The sequence below is a fragment of the Hippopotamus amphibius genome, chromosome 3, assembly GCF_030028045.1.
Source record: "Hippopotamus amphibius kiboko isolate mHipAmp2 chromosome 3, mHipAmp2.hap2, whole genome shotgun sequence".
NCBI classification, from domain to species: Eukaryota; Metazoa; Chordata; class Mammalia; order Artiodactyla; family Hippopotamidae; genus Hippopotamus; species Hippopotamus amphibius.
Window position 1 is genome coordinate 50,188,589 of NC_080188.1, and position 6,291 is coordinate 50,194,879.

The following is a 6,291-nucleotide window of genomic DNA, read 5'->3' on the forward strand; positions in this document are numbered from 1 at the left end:
GAAAAGGAAAGAAAGAAAAAAAAAAACACCCAGATCACTCGCCAGAGTGGAACCCGGGAACAGCTTCAACAACCCAAATTACAGAGTCATCACAAGCATGCCTTGCTTTTAAACAAACAAAAAATAATAATAATAATATTTTTGAAACAACAAAACAAAAACTAATACTGATCACTTTTCTGACAGTACACAATTACTCAAAATTAACCAGTACTGAGAGGGAGAAGGGAGCCATACCTATGGGCCTTGTCTCACACGAGTGCACGTGGGTAGGTGCAGGACATTTGTCATTATTGCAAAAACAAATTTTAATTTTTAATCTTTAATTTGATTTAAACATTGCTTTTCGTATGATGCCAACACCAGCTGTGCAGAAAGGGCTCTGGAGAGGCATTCATAGCAGCACACACCTGCGGCTCTCCTTCGGTTCTGGAGGCTCCAGGGCAGCCAATATTGCTTCGTCAGATACATTCTTTAGGCCTTTCTGTGTGAGTGCAGAACACTCCACCTACTTGACAGCCTTCAGGTCACGGGCCAGTTTTTCAGCAGTCTCTGGAGTGATAGGCTTCTGTTTCAAGTTTCTCAATAGTAGAGGGGTCATCTCTGAGATCAATTTGGGTCCCAACAAGCAAGAAAGGAGTTTTTGGACAGTGGTGAGTTATCTCAGGCACCCACTTTTCTTTCACATTTTCGAATGAGGATGCTGAGACCACTGAAAAACAGACTAGAAGTACATCTGTTTGTGGATAACTCAGCGGTCGTAATCTGTCATAATCCTCTTGCTCTGCAGTATCAAAAAGTCCAAGAGTATATGGCTCTCCACCAATCATAACTGTGACTGCATAGTTGTCAAAAACAGTCGGTACATACTCAGATGGAAATTTGTTTGTTGTGTAGGATATCAGGAGACATGTTTTACCAATGGCACCATCACCCACAGCAATGCACTTAATTGTCTGCATTGCGGAAACAGTTTTGTATCCACTTTAAATATTTCAAATTTGATGACGACCTCAGCTCCTCCGCTGGGGCATTGGCAGCACTGCGCCCCATATAACTTTTTGAGTTAATGTTTTTGTTTTCTTTGGAAAAGTACCCAGAAGTAGAATTGCTGAATCATATGATAGTTCTATTTTTAATTTCTAAAGGAACTTCCATACTCTTTTCCATAGTAGCTGCACCAATTTACATTCCCACCAACAGTGCACAAGGGTTCCCTTGTTCTCATTTTTCTTGAATTGGTATTGTCTAAGGGTTGAAGTGCAAATACCAGTTATATCCAGAAATAGCCATTTAGTTGATAGTGAAGGAACCCAAACTTTGACTATGATTATTTTGATGTTCAAAACTGCATTTCCCCATGAGTTTTAAATTATAGCAGGTTTATTCAGGCAAAAAAAAAAAAAAAAAAAAAAAAAAAACTAAGGATATCCTGAAAGCCTAGTTTTATGTTAAGGAGAGGACTATGAAAAAAGATGAATGGGTGTTCTAAACAGGGAAACTAATATATGTATTGGGGTGATGTAGGAGTGATGCCAAAGGTGTACAGTGGAATATGAGTTCATGAGAGGAGCTCGAGTAAGAAGGTGATACACAGGGGACTTAGATGACCATCTCTTATTAGAACTTCTATAGCTGACACTTTCCCCAAACAACAGTGACTTGTTAACATATTTTGCCTGAGAAAACGGGTAACCCAAACTTCACACCCTTCCAGAGACTAGCAAGTGGACAAACTTCATCATGCCTCAATGCACCACAGAGGGACCCTCTTTTCAAGTCCACACTGCACTCCTCTGGAGCCCCCCTGCCTCCAAACTTTTGAGACACCAGCCTAACACTAGTTGTGTCTGTAATGAATGAGGAGGAGTGGCGACACCCCATTCCCTTCACAGACCTGAAAATTCCATTGAAGTATTTCCTCTGAAGCAGGATCTGACCTCAGGCACACAGCATCCTTTGTTCACAATCCTCACTCTGCTCCCCACTAAAGAGGTAGATTTTAACACCAGAAGCTTAAGAAATATGTGCAAAATAGAGCACAAGGATATACAAATCTTTATTTTTATTAACACTGTAAATTCCATTTTCTCAGAATGGCCAATTTTTCCCTGCCTAGCAGCAAAAGACAGTTAAAGGGACTTTTGGTGACATTCCCTTTGTTTAATGAAGCTTGGAGTTATGGGCAAGTGCCTTGAACTGCCGTTATTATCTGCATGACTGAATAAGGGCTGAGGGTCCAGATCTGTGCAAAGAGTTTTATTGCAAATAGGCACATTGATCACTCATAATCAGACCTACCAGGTCAGCAGTGCTGAGGTGCCAGCAAGCCCTGAAAAAGCTGACCAAGGGAGCACTGGTGCTCATAGGTTAATGTAATATTCAAGCAGAATGAGATCTTTCCTTTTTTATATGCTTGCCTCTTGGTGTTCTTCTGACAGAGTGGGAATGAGAACCCAAACGATTTGAACTATATCCCGTATAACCAATCACCAAGTCATCCTCTGTTCATCTCAGGGCTCCACAAGTTTCCAGAGCCTAGCTTCTCTTAGAGGTGCATTCCTTCTATGTAAAAGTTTGTGCTTTGGATCTTCCATTCCATACTGTGTAAGGTATTATGCAGCTGCTTTGTGTAAATACATTGCCTTCTGATTCCCAATGTTTACTCACATTAGCAGTCACATTCAGAAGGGAGCATTTCAAAGAGATCACTATTTGAAGATTCAGAGTGAGTGTCAAACCACATGTTTGTTTCTTCATTTCTTTGGCTAGTAAGCTTTTAAAATATACTTTTGAACACATGAACATCCTATTTAAAAATTCAGCTTTAGGGAAGTTATCGAACTTGTGAAAATGTTATGAACATATTACTATTATGATCAGTCAAAGGTATTTATCTCACAGCAGTGTCTTTGTGTGTTGGATTGCCAACACGAAAACACGGGGATGATTGAAAAGGTGGGAGAACTATAAGCACATGCATTTTAGATATTTTGCCTCCCAAATATGCTCAAAAGAGTAACAAAGCTAAGGAGGTAATCACTAAAAGGGACAAAGATATTGGCAGGGATTTAAAATTTGAGCCGATTATGAAATCAAAGAGGAGGAGTTTGAGATTAATAGCATATGGTGAAAGCACCAGAAACTTAATTTGATGCTCTGTGTTCACATTTTTCACTCTGCTCCCCGCTAAAGAAAAGTGATGTTGCTAGCCTGTTGCGGATTGGATGTGCTTTGTGAATTATTTTTCTGTTGGTGATGAATTTGCAATGATAAATCCATACATGATCAGATCACTCAGTTGACCTTGTGGCCAATGAGAAGCATATGTCAGATGGCTGGCAAGGGTGAGAGTTTTACTGAGTCATCTGAATGATGAACCCATGAGTTTGTTAGTGTAATTTCCTAATCAACTATGCTAATTGAACACAGAGTGCACTAAAGGGTTAAGACGAAAATGTGACCAATTTGATAATCACTTCTCCAGGCATTTGATTCAGGCAATTATTGGAATTCAACTCAGGCTATGATTTTTCTGTTATATGTTAAGAAACGATGAAGAATCTTTAAAACAACCAAATGTATACATTTACATATGGAAGTATTTTTAGATTTTCCCCTATATTATCAAATAAACTCAAGGTCATCTGAAAATAGTAGTCCAACAAACTTTATCATTGATTTGTACTTAGTCAAATATTTAGTTGATACTTAGGTCATAGTAATTTGTTTTAGACCATTAATTGGAGGAAGTTGAATCATAGAATTTTAGAAATAAAAGGGACTTTATGGCTTAATCACCCACTTGATAGCTAAGTAAGCTTGAGGCTCAGGAAAGTGAACGACTATCCTGAGGCACTAGGCTGGACATTGTCAGAGATTTAAACCTCAGGGCTCCTATTTCTAGCTCAAGGCTCCTATTTGTGGTTAGTTTTCATGGCTCTTAAGTCTCCTTCATCCTTATGCTTTGTAATAATTTGTATTCTTTAGTTTTTCACACATGAGTATTCATTTCTGGTGCCCCCAAAACTCGAAGAATACAACCATTCTGGTAACAACGGTAATTTTTTATGAGACTTCTATTCTGTTTTCTGTCTTGTCATTTATTTGGGTAGTAAGCTTTTACAATATATTTTTCAATGTTTTTAAAAAATATTTTATTCGGAAATTATTTCCAACTTATAGAAAAGTTGCAAGAAAAGCACAACAAACTCAACTTCTACAACTATTAACATTTTATCATATTTCCCTCATTCTCTATTATATATCCTTATTATTATTTATTTCTGAACCACTTGGAATTGTTCCAGATATAGTCTCTTAGTATTTCAGTGTGTATTTCCTAAAAACAAGGGCATTTCCCCCCATGAGCACAGTATAACTATCAGAAATCAGGAAATTAGCATTAATGTAATACCGCCATCTAATCCATAGACCCCAATCAGATTTCACCTTTCATTTCAATTATATTCTTTAGAGGTTCAGGATCCAATTGAGAATCATGTGCTGTAGTTAGTTTTCATGGCTTTTAAGTCTCCTTCGTTCTGGAAGAGTTCCTTAGTCTTTTCTTGTGTTTTATGACCTTGACATGTTTGAAAACTATAGGCCAGTTACTTTGTAGAATGCCACTCATTTAGGTTAGTCTGCGATTTCTTCTTGATTAAATTTAGTTTTGAATATTAAGCAGGAATACAACAGGAATGATGTTCTATTATTTTCAGTTTATAATACCAAGAGGTACACTCTGCTAAGATTTCCCATTACTGATGATGCACACTTTGATTACTTGATTAAGGTGTTTTCTGCCAAGCTTTTCCTTTGCAAAAGTATTTTGTACTTATTAAAAAATAAGTAAGTAATTAATGAGTATTTGTGGAGAGGTGTTTGAGACCATGTAAGTATCCCATTCCTCACCAAACTTTCATCCATTAATATTAGCATTTATTGATGATGCTTATCTGAAACGATTATTTTTTCGTAGTTGCCAAATTACTTTCTAACTCCAAGATTCCTTCCATGTTGTTAGTTGACATTTGACTCTAAGCAAGACCTTTCAATCTTCCCCATTTGTTTAATCATCATGTAGTTATTTCAGTATGAACTCAAGGATGTCAGTTTTATTCACTGAGTTATAATTTTTTATCATCACTATTTATTTTGTTACTCTGTCCCATCTTTGACCAATGGGACTTGCTTCAAGCAGATCCAGTTTCTTCTTGACATGTACTCTGTTTTTTTTGAAAACTTCATTACTTTATGGCAAGCCAAGATATTCCAGGATTATTATAGACTTTTTTTGCACCAGCCCTTAAATCAGCCAATTCTCTAAGGAACCCTGTTTTTTTCAGTGGAGAGAGGTATTTAGAAACCAAAATCTGTGCTAGGCATGTACATTGCTATAAGGCATTATTGCTTCTAGGTCTTCTCAGAAAATATACCTAGAAAATATATGTATGTTTGTGTGTGTGTGTGTGTATTTTTGTGTATACATACATGTAGATCTATGTATACATATATCTATTTCTATATCTTTGTATCTATCAGTTCTATTGTCTATCTAAAAAGAGAAGCTTGAATTTGCACTGAAATACTTAATTTCAGTCTAAAACAACAGAATTATTCTACCCTTTTTCCCTTTTCATATTTATAAATGCCTTTTTGGACATCAAGAAAATCTGACTTTCATTAACCACAGTATACTTATTTGTTTGCTTAATCCCCTTATGTATACTAGTTTCAGAGACACATAAATCACCTCCTTGACCCTGACACCATGGGCTCCAACCAAATGTGATTTCTTCTCAGCCCTGGCCCCAGAGAATATACTAGTCAAGGCTTTGAACTTGTCAGGATAATCCCCAGCTGGGATGTCTTGCCCCCTTCATCCCGCATCAGCCTTTGCAAAATTCTGGTGGAGTCTATGGCCAAGTCCTCTCTGGTCCTGACCTGGCTCAATGTTGTGTATATACCAGATAATTCTTATCCAAAAAATTCATTCTGGCAATATACATTTGTAACTAATCCAAGTCCACTTTCAAATAAAATTATATCACCTCACAGGTACCTTGAGTACCTTATAATAACAAAATGATCTTAATTTCTCCCTCCCATCCCTTGTATCATTCATTCATTTCATTTATACATATATATCTATATATTTACATAAATACACATAATAGAATACATTGCTACTATTGTTATTTTGAACAAACTCTTATTTGTTAGATAAATTAAGAATAAGAAAATAAACGTTTCTACTTTATCTTCACTTATTCCGTCTCTGATACTCTT

General features: G+C 36.7%; 1 pseudogene; it reads right to left on the reverse strand.

Moving 5' to 3' along the window:
- Nucleotides 1-344: 344 nt before the first annotated feature.
- On the reverse strand, nt 345-2,007 carry LOC130849105 (cell division control protein 42 homolog; annotated as a pseudogene).
- Nucleotides 2,008-6,291: the final 4,284 nt, after the last annotated feature.